Source organism: Camellia sinensis, chromosome 5, assembly GCF_055761805.1.
Source record: "Camellia sinensis isolate YWXY chromosome 5, ASM5576180v1, whole genome shotgun sequence".
NCBI classification, from domain to species: domain Eukaryota; kingdom Viridiplantae; phylum Streptophyta; class Magnoliopsida; order Ericales; family Theaceae; genus Camellia; species Camellia sinensis.
This window is the reverse complement of record NC_138965.1, coordinates 113,032,098-113,053,425: the sequence shown is the minus strand read 5'-3', so window position 1 is coordinate 113,053,425 and position 21,328 is coordinate 113,032,098. Positions and strand designations below refer to the sequence as shown.

General features: G+C 37.8%; 2 long non-coding RNA genes and 1 pseudogene across 2 annotated transcripts; 1 reads left to right on the top strand and 2 right to left on the bottom strand.

Annotated features, from left to right (window-relative positions):
* Window positions 1-5,058: 5,058 nt before the first annotated feature.
* LOC114304875 (uncharacterized) lies at window positions 5,059-6,843 on the top strand. The gene is made up of 2 exons (XR_014330028.1): window positions 5,059-5,331; window positions 6,429-6,843. It is a non-coding gene; the product is annotated as an uncharacterized LOC114304875 (long non-coding RNA).
* A 2,675-nt stretch (window positions 6,844-9,518) lies between these two features.
* LOC145790808 (uncharacterized) lies at window positions 9,519-10,040 on the bottom strand. The gene is made up of 2 exons (XR_014330026.1): window positions 9,860-10,040; window positions 9,519-9,757 (listed from the first exon to the last, which is right to left on the bottom strand). It is a non-coding gene; the product is annotated as an uncharacterized LOC145790808 (long non-coding RNA).
* Window positions 10,041-10,759: 719 nt separating this feature from the next.
* On the bottom strand, window positions 10,760-12,291 carry LOC145791623 (uncharacterized; annotated as a pseudogene).
* Window positions 12,292-21,328: the final 9,037 nt, after the last annotated feature.

Here is a 21,328-nt window from a genome sequence, read left to right as displayed (position 1 = left end):
TGATTGAAGTCAGAAGATACTTGAAACGTATTTTTTAGTAGAACACATCTTTTTATGATTCTTTAATTTTTAATTTTATTTTTGTGTGCAGAAAACATTTTCCTATGTTTGATTATATCCTGAAAACTAATGTACTACTAGTGGTTATATTAATGGTGGTGGGGTGGTGATAGCTGTGGGATGGAGTTGGCGGTGGTTGTGGTGTGGTGGTAGGGGATGGAGGTGGTGGTGATGACGGTGATGGTGGCATTAGTAAAATTTTAATTAAAAAATTGCTTTTCATCTTTAAAAAGTGAAAATCTTTTCGCTCAATTAAATTTATTTTTTATTAATCATTTTGTTTTCCATTTTTGAAAAACATTTTAATGAAGTAGAGCACTCATTTTTATGAGTTCTGCTCTAGGTAATTTTCATTTTGGGATGTTGGAAATGCGCAAGAAATTGGCATACTCTGCTCTAAAAAGAGAAAGAAAAACACTTTGCTTGCAATTGTTTTTCAACTATGCTATAATCACACACACATGGGTATGTAAGTGGTTTGTTGTTATGATCTCGCAATGATATTTTTATAATTATGAACAATATTAATGAGTTTTTTGACTTTTAATAAATAAATATAAAAGAAAAAAATATATTGTACCTCATTAAATTATCATTTAGTATTACTTTTATCACATCAATTAAAAATTGTTACATTTTGTCACTTTTAAATATCAATTTGTATCAATATATGTGATTTTTTCTTAAGAATTCGTTATATAAATGGATGAAAATTATGTGAAATCCTTAAAATGACTTTATTTTTATCTTCTCCCTCAATCTTTCTCTTTCTCTCATTTTTCATACCCAGGTCAGCAACTATGCCAACGTATACTATAACTGGCATGATTCTTGTCGTGGGTAGAAGAAAAGAGTGAAAAAGAAAAAAAGAAAAAGAAAACAAGAGGTCATTTTAAGCATTTTGCAACATTTGAAATATCTTGTGACAGACACATCAATTTTTTTCATTCATTTGTGTAAAAGGATCATTAACAAAACGTTCACATTGATATAGGTTAGTAATTCAAGGTGACAAAGTGTAATGTATTTTAATTGATGAGGTAAAATAATAATAAATGATAATTTAAGATTGTAAACAATTAATTAATATATATATATATATATATATATACAATCAATAGAATTGGGAAAGGAAAGGAAACAATGAAATAAATCTCCCAACCCCTTTCTTGAGTTTGTTAGGCTTTTTTTGGTTGATCATTTGTTTGTAACTTTGTACACAAGAAGGATCATCCTCACTTTAGAGTATGGCCCTGTACCTTAATGGTGAGGGCTACAAGCACCCTTTGCCCAATGGTGGCGAAGGGGTAATCTATATGTTTATTTTGAAATAAATTGTATAGTGCATATTTAAAGTTAATGAAACTTGAAATAATTGTGATCAATAGATATATTTTTTAAAGTAATTTTTATGAATATGTAATATTGTTGTTGATAATGGTTCTTAAAGGATCATTCTATCTATGTCCGATTATTTACCAATCCGCAATTGGGTAGGAAATAATTGTGGTGATTCACATAGTTTATTGGATTTTTTGACACTATTTGAAATTGGTAATATCATAGAATTAAAGTCAGAATTAATAATATGTAGGATAGAAAATCAATTACATGTATCATGAGAATATTTGTATCATATATAGTTATGCTAGAATATTGTATGGAATAATAGGGGAAGATTATTTTTGACAGTCAGAAAGACTGATATGGTTAATTCTATGACAATGAGATTAGCAATAAAAATATGTGAAAGGCGTAGATAAAAATATGAGATTAGCCAGAGACTGGCGTTGCCAACTTCAAGTTGTTTGGCGTGACAATGAGATTATCTTTCGGGTGCCTCCTCCTGCTTTGAGTCCTTTATTAGCTAGTGATTGTCAAGGTGTTGGATCCTTGCATAGGGCTGTTTTGTAATCTCTTTTCGGGCTTAGGCCCCCATTAATACCAATATATATATGAGATTAGCATTACCGATTCTATTTATTTCATAAAGTTTATTGTAAGTTGAAAATTAATCAAAAAGTAGAAGTTAAAAAGCACCCTCAAATTTTAGATAATCAATTTTTTTATGGCTTATTTAAGTTATTTTTACCTAATAAGCTATATGAGATGGGTTCTTGGAAGCTCACCAGAAATGCTGATTTTGTCGGGAAAGTCACCGAAAAAGATGAACTTCACTGGAAAAAATGATTTCATTTGGAACTGGAAAAGAAGAGGCTAGAGATTTGTTGACAATCAAACTAGATTCAAGAAGAAATGGAGAGAAATGGTGGATGGGTGAAAGATCAAAGCAAGCAAGCTAGAGAGAGAGAGAGAGCATCCCATAGAATTCCACTTTCATTCTTCATTCCAACTTTCCAGATTTTTGCTACTGTGTTGGTTCTTCTATGAAGAGCTATGGGTGAGTGTATATATATGTACGCCCAAAATTGGCTTGATAACCAAACAATTGGCAATTCTGGATTTGGTGATAATTGTGGTGAGGTTCTCCAAACTAGAACTAAGAATGACAGATTTGATCTCGTTGCAGCCCTCATGCCCAGTTTCATCAAAGCTGTTAATTGATAAAATTTTTATTCCTTGTCCTGTGAATCTGTACTTTCCTACGAAAATAAGATGTATTTTTTGAAAAAACGAGCAACGTCATTAGCACCATTACTCATACCAAAATTTCATAGTGACAACTAGAACAATTTTTTGTTAAGTTGTAAGGTCCGACCTTGGTTTCAACAATGCCCAACAGGTCAATTTAATTATTAGCTAAGCGTTTATAGATACTATATGTTGTTTAGAGGGGTGATTCATGAAACCTTCCCTTTCTTTTTTCCCTTTCAGAGTCTACAATCTGAAACAACCCTAAGACCTTTGCTAGCTTAGAGGAACCAAATATGACAGAAAGTAATTAGGAGCTGACAAGTTAGTTAACTAGAAAATTGGAAGATCACAAGCTAGTTATACTAATATGGTCTCTGTTCTTTTTAAGTAAATGGTTGCTGACTTAGTTTTAATAAAAAGATATCAAGCTAGCACAAATTGACAGCCAATAGTACTAAATTATAATGCATTTGTTTGTCTCAATTTGGGATTTCCTGAGGAAATTATCACGCTTTTGATTCGATTTGGGATTTCTATGCTGCTACATGCTTCTAAAGGGAAAGCTAAGGAAAAATTGAAGAATTCGAACGATGGTCCTCCGTATGCATTGCAGTTTTAGGGATCATGCATGCTGTTAATCGTGTTTATAATTTAGCAATTATCAAACAACAAGAAGATTAAGTTGATGGCTTTGGATATTAATTGAAGTAATTGACTTGTACATTTAAAAGAATAACAAATAATTTCAATTGATTAATAACAGCATCAGATCAGAATCAAAACTTTCGTCAGTTAACATGTTGACAAATTACCTGTATAACAACATTCAATAATTACATATAAAATAAGAAGATTATGCCTAGTTGAATAACTATATTAAAATATTTTTTTATGTATGAAAATTACACAAAAATAACAAATAATATCAATTGATTAATAACTTCCATATTCACTTGAGCAACTACACCTATGATGTGTTTTGGTCTAATTCCTCTTCACTTTAACAAGAGCGAACCACAATTTTGAACCCACCCGAAATGACCAAAGTTGTACAATCATTCTTTCGCGCAGCCTATTATTCTTTACAACACGATTCCAACTTGTTGTAAGATTGTAAGTTGTACTTACTTTGTTTGATTTTTTAGGCATGTCCCACTTCTTAAGACATATATCAGAATCGTGGCCCGACGGTTCAATTAATTTGGCTTCAATAGGTGTCTTATGATTTCCAGTTCTTGTGTTGAGCAAGTCCTTCTCTTCTTGCGTGAGAAATCCATTATCGATTTGACATAACGGCAAAGATAGACGCCCATGTGTATGGCTAAGGTCTGTACGGTATAATGGCTTTTCAATCACAAAATTCAATTCAGTACCATTCAGTCTTTCGATGTAATTCTTGAATTTAGCCGGCAATTCTGGTGGAACTACAGTCACCTTTTCAATCATCCTCCTCTTCTTTGCCGTGCCCTTTTCTTCGTCATCACTGTAATCTCCATCATGGCGTGGCTGTTTTGAACAAACTTTCTCAGATTTCTGAACCATCTTCTTGATTTCATCCCCATAATCTCTATCAACTGAGAATCTTGCAGGCTTCGATACAAAGGACTGGTCAGGCGGCTTCAATTTCCATCGAATTTTGGTAGGCTTCTTTGTCATTGTTGCCTCAACCTCAGATATCTGATCAACTGGGACTATTACAGAACTTATATTCTTGCAGCACTTGATGTTCTCTCTCATTGATCTTTTCCCCTTTGGGATTATAACAGATTTTCCAAATGGTGATCTTTCTCCATCATCATCATCATCAACATCAATAACAACAGAACATGAAGAAACAACACCATTATTCTTCGAGCCCTCTCTGTCGACAGAGACAGAGACAGAGTGAGTACGATCATCATCGTCGTCGTCATCAGAAAGTGGCTTATGGGTTGAGTTGTGTAACTCAGACATAATGAGCCCATATAAATCAACATTACTGTTCCTGACGAACTTCCCTAAGACCTTCAATTTCGTGTCGTTGTCGAGTTCGAAAAGACATTTTCTTGAACGCTCTACTTTCTGATGGTATTTAGCCCAATCAGACGAATTACCAACCTCCACCATCAACATACTCATGACAGCTCAAATTTGTGGGTTGGAATAGTTATGGTTATGGTTATGGATGTGTATATATATATATATATATATAGAGATTTCCTAAACTGGGCCGATCAAAAAAAATATAGATTTTTTAAACTGGCTTGAACTGAAGCTTCCAAAATCAGATCTTGGAGATTCTAATAGCTGCCAAAATCAGATTTTGAACTGAAGCTTCCAAAATCAGCCATCCCTCCAAAACGACGTCGTTTTGTATTTGTATTTTTTAATTTTTTTTTGCCCTTCCTTATTTTTTTTATTTTTTAATTTTTTTTTTCTGCGTTCCCCTTTTCGTTTTTGAACCCTAGCCACTGAGACAGACGAACACAGAGGAGAGAGAGAGAGGCGATGGAGAGGCAACGGAGTTACGGCGAGGAGAGGCGGCGGTGAGGCGACTGGAGTTGAATTGCTTGGTTTTGTTTTGATGTCAGAAAACCCGTTGTTGTTTGCTGTTAAGTTGCCTTAGTTGATGGCATATGTAAACATTGAAGAGGAGACGTTGTTCCACTTGCAGCAGAAATTACTTGACTTTCTCAAGTATATACTCTCTCCTTCACATTATACTGAATGCTCTTAAGAAAATTTAATGTTCTGAGTTCTGGAAATTAATAATAATAATAATAATAATAATAATAATTTTGTTGCTCTGTCTTTTTCTATTGTTGATGATGCTGTTGTTTGTTGCCATGAATTATCTTGTTTCTTTAATCTAAAAGAATGCATTAAACATTATATATTAGGCAAAGTGACTTTGCTGCATCCAGAAGAAACTTCAGTATGAGAGCATTGTATACAAATTTGTCGTTTACAAAGCAATTCATAGGTTTTAAAGTGAACTTGATCTGAAAAGAGAGCTATGGAATTGAAGTTGGATAGCTAAAGTATAATTTTCACTCTCATTCTATGTTCATAGGAAGATGATTAGTAAAACTATTCATTTAAGCTATGTTTGGATCTTGGATTTGTCAAGGAGAAGAAAATAAATGGGAAATGGAATTACTTGAACATTTATTTTTTATGGGTAATTAAACCAAAAAAAAAAGAAAAAGAAAGTATGATTTTTTATTAGTAAGTCTAATGTATACTCATTTTCCTCACCCAACCAGAAAATAGGGAGAATTTAGCTTCTTTGACTTGATTTTCTTATGTATACAGAATGAACCAATACCACAAGTTCCTGCCTTTTCCTACTAATAGCCACTTGTAAATATTCATTGTTTTCGGGTTGACTGCTTGAAGATGTGAACTTATGTGCTTAATGAACTACAAATCGATGATGTTATTGGGTTAAATGGGCTTGAATTGTTTTCCTTTTCTGTTACATCATGAAATGATTTTAATTTGTAAGAGAAGGAAACACTCATTCCTATTTTAATTTGATTTTTTTTTTCTTGTTTTAAGATGACAAACACAAACAGATGATTTCATTCCAAGGCCATTTAACAAAATTGTTTGTGTTCGTCATCTCAAAAAAAGAAAAAAAGAAGTCATTTCTATTTTCTTGAGTCTACAAATTGGTGAGTTTGACAGTAATGCATCTAAAGGAAAACTTATATTCATAATATACATATGGAAGTGGGTAGTTTCATTTAAATATTTCGTAATGCTTAACAAAGCTCTTTGCGATTATGCAGGTTTCTGCAGAAGAATTAGGGCACTTTCTTCCTTTCTGCTTATGACGCCTCTAAAGTTTTTGAAGGGAGTGGCAAGGGGAAAGATAATTGAGCAGCAACTTCTGTTCCACCAACAATGCGATCATACTTGCTACTGTCTGAAGGCAAAAGCATTTTGTAGAATTGCTTGACGGTGCTGCTGGCTTGTCTAATTCTGTTTTGATGATCCAACAAGATAAATACTTCATTTGTTGTTGTAACATTATTGCTTTATAATTTGTTTTAGTTGACATTGATTCAACGCTTTATAGAATGAAGAGAGCTACTTGGTGTATTAGCTAAGTGTTCTATACTTGTTTGTAAACATTTGGTGAGTTGTTTGTCATGTGTCCAATACATCATGAAGAAAAATTATCCAAACAGAAGGTTAACAAAATTCTTCAACTTGCAATGTTTTGATTGTTGAAATTGAATCACAGAATCAACATGAGATTGATTGGAGGTAGAATGCATGGATTGGAAGTATAATTTACCTTATATTTAATTAAGTTGAGTTGAGTGACGATTTGTGATCCTGATGCAAGAAATGAGACGATTTGGGAGTGCGGCCTGCACCATCTGTAATTCTAATTCTTTATAATAGAATAAAATTAGAGATTTATTTTCTATATTATATTCACAATGAGAGCAAGGACTGTTTAATAGAAAATGAAGTATTTGTATAGGACTGTTTATAATTTGGAAGAGTTCATGCTAAGATGATAGACAGACTAATTTCTCTGTGTCTGATAATAGGTTATTTTTGTATTAAGTATCAATAATCATATAATCAAATCATATGAAAACTTCAACTTGTTGTATCTTATTTAATCGAACAGCTGATTCATTTCTATAATAGCCAGTTCAACATAACTGACAAACAAATCAAATGCAAAAGCTATAAATCAGTTTATCATCAAACAAATCTAACCCAAGAATCAAACCATGGTAAGAAATTAAACAATAAATCAGTAAATTAGTTTATCATCAACAAATTTAATCCAATAATCATATATTTATATATACAAATTTATCATCAACACAAACCCATTTAACATAAATCAGTTTATCATCAAACAAATCTAAAAACCAAGAATCAAACCATGGCAAGAAATCAAACAATAAATCAGATTATCATCAACAAATCTAACCCAATAATCATATATATATATATACAAAACAACAACAAATCTAATGAAAAATCCAACCCATTTCGATTTTGACAAAAGGAAGGGGGAACTCAAATTTTGAAAAAAACAAAAAAAAAACCTAATCAAAAGGACGTCGTTTTGGCTAGCGCCGCAGAAAGGGCCGCAGGAGAGGGCAGCCGAGCATCCGGACTCATTTTAATAATGCTCTGTTTTTAGGTTGCCAAATTGGTGTTTTAGTATACTTGGGACTGAAGTCTCTGAACTGCCTTGAACTGAAGCTTCCAAAATCGGATTTTGGAGATTTTAATAATGCTCTGTTTTTAGGTTACTAAATTGGTGTTTTAGTGTACACTGAATTTGTGTAGTCTATGTGGGGGTGGAACTAGTGAAAAGATGAGGGGAAGTAGAATTATAATTGTAATTGAACACATGGTATTGAATGAGGGGTTCAAACTCTAACACCCTCCCGCCAAAACTTGGGCCGACTTTAAAATAATTAAATAATTGTTAAGACATAAATCAATATAATACAACTAGCTAGTAAACAATTATAGGGTATTAGTCTAATTTTACACACGTTTACCCACTTTTTAGAAATTTATAGTCATGTTTGGTGCAATTTATTGAGATTGTGTAATTTTTTTTAAATATTGTGAATATATACCGAAATATGTGGTATAACTTTCGCTTACATGTTTTTAGACCAAAAAAAAGAGCTGCCTTTCTTTTTTTTTCTTTTTTTTGGGGGGGAGGGGATAACAAGTCAGTGGGTATTTCAAAATTAATTATAAATTAATGATAAAATTTATAAAATATTAATCATGATTAAAATCATTAGTTTTTTCATGAATTTGTAACAATTTTACGAAGCCACCACTGGGTAGTAATTTGCCCTTTTTTTTAAAAAAGAAAAAGAAAAAGAAAAAAAAGTATTGAAAAGTTGGGAAATAAATGTTTTACCTTTTGAATATTAAGAAGTTATAATAAAAAGTTAAACCTAATAAGCTCTATACAATTATTTGAATATTATTCAATGAGCTGACCCATAAAACTTTAAAAGTGGTTTAATTAAAAAAAAAAAAAACAGTAAGAACCTAGACAAGAAACCAATTTACTTTGTTTAGCAGAAATTAAGCAAAATATTCGTTCTTTTTTTTTTCTTTTTTTTATATATGATTTCATATCAATCAAATAGACTATATTTTTATATTAATTTTTTTGAGGGTCATTAAATGAGACATTTTTAAGGCTCACCCTTATATAAATGAGATCTAAATTTTTGAAAATATGGAATTGAGTTTGGGGGACCATTTCAAATGATTCCTTTTTTTTTTTTTTTTTTGTAAATACATGCATATAAAAATAAAATTTTGCAAAAAAAAAAATTTGGAGGGAATAAGACCGCCCCTCCCCTCTTGATTAAGAGATCAATAAATAGTCATTCTATTCTTGCCTAAAATCATTTCAACAAACCAAACACTACTTAAAAACCTTTCCTGAAGGGAATTAACTGAGAAGAGATTCAGTCATACTATATACATATGAGTCCTTTTCATTCCAATACAGAGAGAGCCTTGCAAAGTTGCAATATGTAGCTACGGACTCATCCGCAGAATCTCTGGTTCAACAGGAAACACCTGTTCTCTTATTATACAAAAAAGAAACCCTATACTATTGCAAGTTTTTTTTTTTTTTCAAATTAGTTTTTTTTTTTTTTTTAGTTATGTTAATTGACCTCACATATGTTAGACTGAAGCTGGATTTTTAGACTTCATTTTATTTTATTTTTAACCTTGTGAGATCAGGGGTGCTAAGCAAATTTGCCAATGAATATGATTATTTTCAACTTGCCTCCAAGAGTGAACTCTAGCTTTTACATCGTTCTCTCAATTATCTTGATAATACTGCTTTATCCCTCTTATTTGAGTGAGCAAGTACTCATTTCTCTCCATACAAAAGAAAGTATATATAAAAAGATCAAATATGAACTATTGTAATGCCAACGCCCTTCACAAGAAAACAAAAGAGTATTTTCTTCACAAATAAAATGTATAAAATTTCAACCTTTGAAGGCATCCAATCTAGCTACTTGACTTCTTCTCTACTCTCAATTGCTCCCGACCAATTCGTACCTTTTCTTCTCCTTCCTCATCTTCAGCTCTGTGTAACGTAACGAGTAATCAATACAAATAACAATATCATTAAGGCAAAACAACATATATTGACAAAGCCTAAGTTCTCTTTCTCATTTAAAATACTTACCGTATCTGGATTTGAAACCAAAACTGAATATGGGCTTCCCCATGGAGCTACATTAGCACTACAGTTCCGTCTCTTTTCATGAATTTTTCTTGTCATACCCGAATTCTGTGGTTGAACAAGATCTTCTTCAAGTTTTGGAGATTGCATTTTCAATAGATATCTACACCTTGGCCTATAAAAACTGCAATTCATTTGAAAATGAGCAAAAACCCCAGTTATCAATCCCACAATGCCAATTTTGACAAAAATTCAAGCCTATTTGAACTAAGATTATGAGTATTCATACCTGGCTTCTGCCAAAAGGATATCTCTCTTTTGCTTTGAAGTCTGCAATTTTCTTTTTTTTCTTTTTTTTTTTATACAAATTCGTATATATGATCAAAACCAATGTACATGACCACAAATAATGGGATATTCAAGAACATAATGGAGTGATATAGACATCAAACAGTAGAAAACAAGGTTCAAATTCAATAAGCAAATTCTTCCATACTGAAATTTTACTGCACATTGACTGAAATCTATCCATATGGGTTGAACAAGGGACAAGATATCATTTACACTAATACTATTTTTATGTTACACTCCAGAACCTGAAGGACATGTATATACAATATGTGACTATTCACAATCCTTGTGGACAACAGTTAGGAGAACTTAAAAAGCACCTCAAATATTTCGGACCACAGACCTTGGAACCTTTTGAAGCATGGCAGTAGCAATCTCACCACCAACATTGCAAGCATGACTAGGCCCACACTATCACAACTAAAATGATCAAGTACTATCAAGCCAAACATTCCTGGAAAAAAAAAAAAAAAAAAAAAACAAGTGTAAGCAAAATTAAGTGAAAGGTTACCAACTAAAATTAATACACAACCAATGTCAAAAATCTAAAATTCAAAAAGGTAGTAGAAAAGCCAGTGATGAATATTGGGGATATGCCAGAAAGAAATCCAAAGGATTGATAACTTGCGTGCCTCAAGTACTGGTATCAGAAATTAGGACAATGAAAAGCCGAGGAGTAACCCCAAAAAATTCAAAATTAATTAGGAAGCTGTGCAAATGTCCCAGTGTTGGGGCTGCAGCCCCTAGCCATCATCTTCTCATAGACAGCATATCCTCGAATGAGAGCATTATATGTGAAAACATTAGATTCAAGGCCCTTAAGTAGGTGTTCTTCATACATTTTCCCAACTTCCTCGATCATTCCAGCAATCCCGAGATTGAGAATTAAGGAATTGTAGGTATAAAGGTTAGGAATAATCCCTCTACTCTGCATCTCATTGAAAAGAGAGAGAGCTTCTTCTATTCTTCTTGATCTCCCAAGACCATTAATCATAAGGTTGTAAGAAATTAAATCAGGATCAATGCCAGTCGACTTTAATTCCTCAAAGTAGTGCACAGCATCATCCACTTTCCCCACCAAGCACAGGCAATCTACGAGAATGGTGTATGACTTCTGATCTGGTCTTATTCCCTCTTTAACCATTCTATTAAACAACTCACAAGTAGTTTCCACATCCCCTCCTTTGCCAAATCCATTTATAAGAATATTGTAAATAGCGCAGTTTGGTTTACATCCGTAATTCACCATCTCATCAAAGAAACTCCTCGCTTCATCCAAATTTCCTAGCTTTAAGAGACCATCTATGAGAGGACCATATGTACAAGGAGTGGGATTGAAATCTCCACTGATAAGATCATAGTACAAATCTACGGCTTTCTCTATTCTATTAGACTTAACAAGACCATCAATAACTATATTGTGAGTTATGGTGTTAGGCTTACATCCCCTGCTGAGCAAAAATTTCATCGACCCTCCTCGACTTCCCAAGACCATTAAGCAACAAGTTGTACGTGAAAACATCAGGAGCAAAACCAACAGTTTTCATCTCCTTAAAAAGACCCCAAGCCATTTCAGTGAGATGAACATCAAGAAACCCCATAATCAGAACATAATATGCTTCTAGTGTAGGTTGAATTCCAAAACTGCTGGTAAACTTCACAAAAAGTTTGTGAGCGTCGAGGGCTTTCTTATGCTTGCACATAACCTTAATTAGAGGAATCAATACTGAGTCATTCCTGCAAAGCCCATCAACTATTAATCTTTCAACTAATGAAATGGACTGAACAATTTCAACATCACACAGAATTCCTTCAATTAAATCTCTCCAAAAAGAGTTGTCTCTCTGATTCCTAACCTGTTGAACAAAGCTCTTTGCGATCTTAAATGCATCCTCAATCCGCCCGTCCTTCGCAACACCTAGTAGAAGGGTGCACAAAGTTATATGATCAGGATAGAGCATCTTTCTCATCTTTCTCATTCTGCAAAACATTGCCCATGCCTCATCTACCCGATCAGCCTTGTAAAGAGTGTCAATCAAAGAATTGATATTATCCACGTCAGGATCACATCCCCTTTCTATCATCTCAAAGAATAATTGGAATCTGGAGCTAGTCCACTCTTTCTAAGTCCATAGAATATACCTTTTGCCTCCCCAAGTGTAACGCCCTCAAAATAACAACATTAAACCCATCAATAAAGACTTGCATTGAAATGTAAAAGTTCCACATTCTTTCATTTACCAGAATTTCATTACAAAAAGTATTACATGTTAACGACAAAAGCAAATGCCTTAAAGGCTTACAGCTTTCCAAGTTAACACTTGATTACAACAAAAAGGTACTAACTCATTTACACATTAAGCCCTTGGCTTGAATTTACATGTAATACATCAAAATAAAACGACAAAAAGTATGTCTGCGGCCTCCCAAGCTATGTCCTTGGAGGTGGCATGCTACCTGTACCTGAAAATGATATTCCCATAAAGGGTGAGCCACAGCCCAGTAGAAACATACTAAACCAACTATGAACAATGGCTAAAAGATTAGCAGTTGATAGATGGCCAACACTGATACTTTCCCTTATCACACTTTACATTTTCATGACATACAAGTCCATATTACAACTCATTTTCCAATTCCTTTTTAATTCTCAAATTTTCAACCATGGCTCAGAACCTGGCCAAAAACTCATATGAGACAATAACTCATATCAAATACTTCCCATTTCATATTAGATAAGCATACTAGCTATATCACACAACAACAGATAAGCATACAAGCTATATCATCACTTCCACAGATATGCATATGAGCACTATCACACTTCCAATGACAAGCATATGAGCTCTGTCAACACATTAATAGATAAGCATATGAGCTCTATCTATGGAGTCCATCCCCTATCTCCTCCCAACACATCCGGTTTAGAGGTCCATCCCCTATCTTCCCCTAAACCGTGGAGTACATCCCCTATCTCCTCCAACACAACACAATGCATATAAACAACAATTATACACATCATCACACAATACATAAATTTAATGTATTCTTTCAATCGTCAATCTCAATGACACATTCCAGTGATTAGTTACAGTTTGCCTAATCATCATGCATTGTCTACAACAATCACGACTATCCTCCACCGATAGCCCAAAGCAGTTATTTCTATACAGAAAATAAATGCAACAATGGATATATAATCAACATTTCAATTAGGTGAGCGATAAACAATCCAACTACACCCTTTAACCCCATGCATTCCCAATCTCAACAATTCCACTTCATTTCCTCATTTCTCACAATTAATTATCCCAATTAATCAAACAATGTAATTAGGTCATTTTCCATAATTACCATTTCAACCCTTAGGTCCCATTTTCATCAATAATTCAACATTTATTCCATTTCTTTATGCCAAACATGCATCTAGGTTTATTACAAATAAAACCCCTACTTTTATAAAAATAACACAAACGCCCCAAACTCTCACAAAATTACCAAACCAACCCCAACATCTCAAAATACTAAAATTTAAAGACAAAATCCATAGAGAGGAGTAGGATATCCCTACCTCAAATTCGGAGCTCCAAGGGAGAAGATGACAAAACCCAACGTGCTCCAAATTCCGAAATTTTCAGATTAAAATGTAGCCCTCGACGATCAACAACTTTTTTGTAAAGGCCAAAGATGAGCAAATCACTCCTACTAGATCAAAACCTAGAGAGAAGGTAGAGTTCTAGAGTGAGAGGCTCAACAATGGTGTTTTTGGAAAAGTAGGAGAGAGAAGAGAAAGTGAAAAAGTGATTTGAAAAGTCAAAACTCGGAACTTAAACCCAGTCGCCCCGCTCGAGCGTCAAACACCCCGCTCGAGCGTCACTCACAGACTCCCGCTCGAGCGTCAACCATCCCGCTCGAGCGTCGGATGCACACTCCCAGAACTTTTACAGAACCAGGTCTTCGCTCGAGCTTCCAACTCCTCGCTCGAGCGGCACTCACACAACCCCGCTCGAGCGGCCAATCTCACGCTCGAGCGTCCAACTCTGCACAGGAAATACTGGATGGGTGAAATTCCCGCTCGAGCGCCAAAACCCCCGCTCGAGCGGACAGGTCAAAATCTGGGCAACTAGTTTTGGTTTCTAAACTCAACCAACCTGTAACAAACCTGCCCAACACATCCCACAACTCAAATACTAAGTAAAAAGGATGTAAACAAGATAATAAACAACTACCAACATCCACGGACACATGTCCGGATCACTGTGTAACAAGGGTAAACCCGGGATCGCTATAACCTCCCCCTCTTAAAGAATTTCGTCCCCGAAATTAAGCACAAGTTTTCAAAAACAAGTTTTTCCTCCATTTTAAACAATGTTACATTTTAACATTTAACAATTCGACCCATTACCGGTCATCCCATCCCTTTAACAAGGGGCATTTCACAATATGTAAACAACATATGTACTTTCAACATGCATCAACATTACACATTTCCTTTCCAATTTCAACAATATATTCAACATATATAATGTTACATTCAACTTCCATATGAGGTAAGTTCCAAAGCATTCTTCCGATAAACCAAAACATTTTCAATGTTTCACAACTTAAGACATATATAAAAGCTCTTAAGTTCAACAATAGTTCAAAATCTAAATACAAGATTACATATTAACAAACAAGTCCGGATATTTCTCACGGACTTCCAACTCACGTTCCCAAGTGGCCTCCTCCACTCCGTGATGTTTCCACAAGACTTTCACCAAAGCAATGGTCTTGCCACGCAGGACCTGATCCCGCCTATCCAAGACCCGAACCGGTCTCTCCTCATACGAGGCATCCTCATCTACCTCTAAATCGGTCCAATCCAATACATGTGATGGATCTGACTCATACTTCCGAAGCATACTCACATGAAACACGTCATGAACTCCGGACAATTGTGGCGGTAAAGCTAATCGATAAGCAACCTCGCCGATCCTCTCAAGGATCTCAAAAGGACCAATAAACCGAGGGGATAACTTCCCACTCTTCCCAAACCTCATCAAACCTCGCCTAGGTGATATCTTCAGAAAGATATGACCACCTACCTCAAACGCCAAAAGCCTCCTCCTACGGTCAGCATAAGATTTCTAACGACTCTGGGCTGTAACAAGCCTCCTACGGATAAGCTCAACTTTCTCCGTCGTTTCTCTCACCAACTCCGGGCCCAACAAAGGTGCATCACCCACCTCGGCCCAACAAACTGGAGACCTACACGGTCGGCCATACAAGGCCTCAAACGGTGCCATACCGATACTAGACTGAAAACTGTTGTTGTAGGCAAACTCCACCAATGGCAAGTGCCTCTCCCACGTCCCACTAAAGTCAAGGACACAACCTCGAAGCATATCCTCAAGGATCTGAATAGTACGCTCGGACTACCCGTCAGTCTGAGGATGATAAGCCGTACTGAAGGTCAACTTAGTGCCCAAGGCACTCTGCAAACTCTGCCACAACCTAGCAGTAAAACGAGGATCTTTATCTGAGACAATCGTCACTAGGACCCCGTGCAATCTCACTATGTCCCGAATATACAAGTCGGCAAGATCCACCGAATCTCTCACGCACATAGGAATGAAGTGCGTCGACTTAGTCAACCGGTCTACAACCACCCAAATAGCATCACTACCCCGCTGAGTCCTCGGAAGACCTACAACGAAGTCCATAGTGACATGCTCCCACTTCCACTCGGCAATAGGCAGGGGTTGCAACAAACCCGCTGGCCTCTGATGCTTGGCCTCCACTTGCTGGCAAGTAAGGCACCTCGATACGAAAACAGCCACATCTCTCTTCATACCCCGCCACCAAAACTGGCGTCCCAAATCCTGATACATCTTAGTGCCTCCCGGATGCACCGCAAGACGTGAATGGTGAAACTCTCGGAGTACTTCCTCTCGGCAAGACTCCGGCACAAACAAACGGTCTCGGTATCTCACACTCAGGTCGGGATACACCGTCAAACCCTTCTCAACTTTCCCACTGGAGATCTTCTCTCGGAGGGATTCTACCTCAAGGTCACCTCTCTGTGCTTCTAACACTCTAGTCACAAGTGTAGGCTGCGCGACAATGGAAAACAAGGCCGCACCCCCAACAGATTCGCCCAGTAGCAAATCAAACTCGCCAAGTGCTCCCAACATCTCCCATTCTCGGATGGCAATGCAAGCTACATCACTAATGGATTTCCTACTAAGGGCATCGGCCACAACATTGGCCTTTCCCGGATGATAGTGCAACTCAAAATCATAGTCCTCGATGAACTCCATCCATCTCCTCTGCCTCAAATTCAAGTCTCTCTATGTAAACAGATACTTCAGACTCTTGTGGTCCGAGAACACCTCGAACTTCTCACCATAAAGGTAGTGCCTCCAGATTTTCAAGGCAAAGATCATAGCCGCTAACTCTAGGTCGTGTGTAGGGTAATTCTTCTCGTGTATTTTCAACTGACGTGAGCCATAAGCTACCACTTTCCCCTCTTGCATCAACACACAACCCAAACCCTCTCGTGAGGCATCACAATAAACTGCATAACCAAACCCTCTCTCCGGAATAATCAACACCGGAGCGGTGGCCAATCTAACTTTCAGCTCTTGGAACGACTTTTCACAAGTCTCACTCCACACAAACTTGACTCCCTTCCGAGTCAGCCTAGTCAACGGTGACGCTAACCTGGAGAAATCTTTCACAAACCAGCGGTAATACCCAGCTAATCCCAGAAAACTGCGGATCTCAAACACACTCTTAGGCTGTGCCCACTCCTGCACTGCCTCTATCTTGGATGTATCAACAGACACTCCTTCCCCGGATACCACGTGGCCTAAGAATTTGACTTCCCCCAGCCAAAACTCACACTTCCCAAACTTAGCATACAGCCTATGGGCTCTAAGCAACTCAAGCACCACTCTCAAGTGTTCCTCGTGCTCCTCCTCAGAAGGCGAATAAACAAGAATGTCGTCCACGAAAACGACTACAAATCGATCCAAGAATTCCCGGAAGATCCGGTTCATCAAGTCCATAAAGACTGCCGGTGCATTGGTAAGCCCGAATGGCATCACCAGAAACTCATAATGGCCATACCGCGTACGAAATGCCGTCTTAGGAACATCCTCCTCTCTGACCCTCAATTGGTGGTAACCCGATCTCAAGTCTATCTTAGAGAAACAACGGGAACCCTTCAACTGGTCAAACAGATCATCTATACGGGGCATAGGGTACTTATTCTTGACCGTAGCCCGATTTAACTTCCGGTAGTCTATACATAATCTCAAGGCACCATCTTTCTTTTTAGCAAAGAGGGCCGGTGCTCCCCACGATGAAACACTAGGCCGAACAAAACCCTTATCTAGCAATTCCTGGAGCTGAACTTTCAACTCAACCAACTCTGCTGGAGCAAAACGGTAAGGTGCCATAGAAATCGGCGCCGTGCCGGGCACTAAATCAATAGAGAACTCTATCTCTCGGTGAGGTGGCAAACTGACAAGGTCTTCGGGAAAGACATCCGAATACTCACAAACCACCCTCGGCAATACAATCTGGGTCTCATCACACTCACCACTCTTAAAGCTAGCAAGTAGACCACTAAGCTCACTTCGCCCTCGCGAATCATACCCCGGTGGCAAAACACTACCAACCCGGTCTCCCAAGAAATGAAACCACTCCCCGCTCAAGGTACATAACGTGACCCTCTGGCGGTAGCAATCGATAACAGCCCGGTATGACGATAGCCAGTCCATACCCAAAATAACATCAAAGCCCTTCATGGGCATGACCACAAATGGAAAAGGAAGCCTATAGTCGGCGACCTCTATATCACAACCTCTAACACCCTGTTTCAAGATCAACTCACCACCAATAGGTGACACTACACAAATAGGAGATGCTAACTGTGCTAACTCCAATTCCAAAACAGATGCAAATGCAGCAGATACAAAAGAATGAGATGCACCCGTGTCAATCAACACACTAGCAACCGAGTTGCAAAACAGAAAAGTACCTCTCACTACCGATGGAGCTGGTACTAAATCCTGCGCGGTAACAGCATACACGCGCCCTGTAGGCCCCTGATCTACCTGCTCACCTCTACGAGCATACGACTGCTGCATTGATTGGGACGACGAAGCCCCCGGATTGGCCCTCGAGGCCTGCACAGACTGAGCTGGCTGAAAACCCTGCGTCTGCCTAGAACCAGACGCTCTCGAAGTAGCACTCAACTGCGGGCAATACCTCTTCAGGTGCCCAGGCTGACCACACTGATAACAAGACAAAGGCTGGCCTCTGCTCTGACTCTGGCCCTGAGGTCTAGCTGATGAAGAAGCAGTTCGCTGACCCCCACCCTTCTGCGGGCAAACCGAAGACTTGTGACCCAGCTGGCCACACGCAAAACAAGTCAGGCCTCCTTGACTACCTCTCCCCGAGCCTGCACTCGGTACTGGAAAGGTCGATCTAACAACTCCTCCCTGAGACTGCTGAGGGTTAGAGCCCCTCTGTCTCCTGCCATCACCCTGACCATCTTGGCTCCTCTTGGAGCCTCTCTGCCCCTCATCCTCCTCCTGCATCATGAGCACCATATGAGCTGCAGCATCCACTAGGTGTCTATACTCTCGAATGTAAGACCCACCAACTCTCAGCTTGAGGCCCCACCTCAACTTCCGCTCAAACTCATAGCAACGACGTTCTTCGGACGCCACCAACTCAGGTGCAAACCTGGACAAACTAGTGAAAGTGGCCTCAAACTCTGCCACAGACATACCCTGCTGATTAAGCCGGCTAAACTGATCCCTCAGCTTCTCCCTAGCCACTGCTGATAAGAACTTCTCCTGGAAAGCATTCACAAATGCCTCCCATGTACCACCAACACGAGCCTTCTCGTACTTCCACCATTGACCCGCATCTCCCTTCAGCTGGAAAGATGCCAAGGTCACTTTCAGTGCCCCGTCCTCGATGCCAAGCATCTCGAACGTCTTACTCATCTGTTCTAGCCACTCGTCAGCCTTTAGTGGCTCCTTTGGATCCCCGACAAACTCATCCGGATTAGACCGGAAGAACTCCCTCTTCAAGAAAGAAGGCCCTGCCTCAGCTGGCTGATTCCCAGCCCTGAGAATACCCAAAGCCCCTGCTATCTCTCGTGCCAGAGCACTCATAGCCTGCTGACCTGCTGGCTCAGCCACGTTGGCCTGACCAACTCCCTCCTGTACTGCCGGAACCTCCTCTGGTAACGGTACTTCCTGCCTCGCAGGTCTACCACGCCAAGCACCTCTTCCTCGTCCTGACATCCTAATAAAGGTAATACAGAACGTTAGCACATTCACAAATGTGCCAAAACTAAACACTCACGTCCTAATGCATGGACTGTAACGCCCTCAAAATAATAACACCAAACCCATCTAATAAAACATGCATTGATATGTAAAAGTTCCACATTCTTTCATTTATCAGAATTCCATTACATAAGTATTACATGTTAACGACAAAAGCAAATGCCCTATGGGCTTACAACTTTCCAAGTTAACACTTGGTTACAACAAAAGAGTACTAACTCATTTACACATTAAGCCCTTGGCTTGAATTTACATGTAATACATCAAAAGTAAAACGACAAAAGTATGTCCGCCTCTAGCCTCCCAAGCTATGTCCTTGGAGGTGGCATGCTACCTGTACCTGAAAATGATATTCCCATATAGGGTGAGCCACAGCCCAGTAGAAATACACTAAACCAACCATGAACAATGACTAAAAGATTAGCAATTGATAGATGGCCAACACTGATACATTCACATAAATTACATATTTATGTCATACGACTTATGAGTCCAAGTTACTTTTCATATTCCCCTTTTTCAACAGATAGACATATAAGCTCTATCCACATTCTCAACAGATATGTATAAAAACTATATCCCACATTCACAGATAAGCATATAAGCTGTATCCACATTCTCAACAGATATGTATAACAACAATATCCCATATTCACAGATAAACATATAAGCTGTATCCACACTTCACAAAGATAAGCATATAAGCTCTATCCTCACTTCTCTAGACAAGCATATAAGTTGTATCTACGGAGTTCATCCCCTATCTTCTCCCAACACTATCCGGTTTAGAGGTACATCCCCTATCTTTCCCTAAACCGCGGAGTACATCCCCCATCTCCTCCTCTACACATAACGTATACAAACACATTGGTTCTATATACAATCACTCAATACATATAATTAATGTATTCTATCAACCGTCAAATTTCATGACACATTCCATTGATTAGTTTCCGTTTGCCTAATCATCATGCATTGTCTACAACAATCACGACTATCCTCCACCGATAGCCCAAAGCAATTATTTCTAAACATAAAATAAATGCACAAATGGATATTCAATCAACATTTCATTTCGGTGTGTGATAAACAATTCAACTACACCCTTTAACCCCATACATTCCCAATCTCGACAATTCCATTTCTTTTCCTCATTTCTCACAATTAATTATCCCAATTAATTAAACAATGTAATTAGGTCGTTATCCATAATTACCATTTCAACCCTTAGGTCCCATTTTCATCAATGATTCAACATTTATTCCATTTCTCTATGCCAAACATGCATCTAGGTTTATTATGAATAAAACCCCAACTTTTGTAAAATATCACAAAAGCCCCAAACTTTCACAAAATTACCAAACCAACCCCAACATCTCAAAATACCAAAATTTAAAGACAAAATCCATAGAGAGGAGTAGGATATCCCTACCTCAAATTCGGAGCCCCAAAGGAGAAGATGACAAAACCCAACGTGCTCCAAATCTCGAAACTTTCAGATTAAAATGTAGCCCTCGACGATCAACAACTTTTTTGTAAAGGCCAAAGATGAGCAAATCACTCCTACTAGATCAAAACCTAGAGAGAAGGTAGAGTTCTAGAGTGAGAGGCTCAACAATGGCGTTTTTGGAAAAGTAAGAGAGAGAAGAGAAAGTGAAAAAGTGATTTGAAAAGTCAAAACACGGAACTTAAACCCAGTCGACCCGCTCGAGCGTTAAACACCCCGCTCGAGCGTCACTCACAGACTCTCGCTCGAGCGCCAACAATC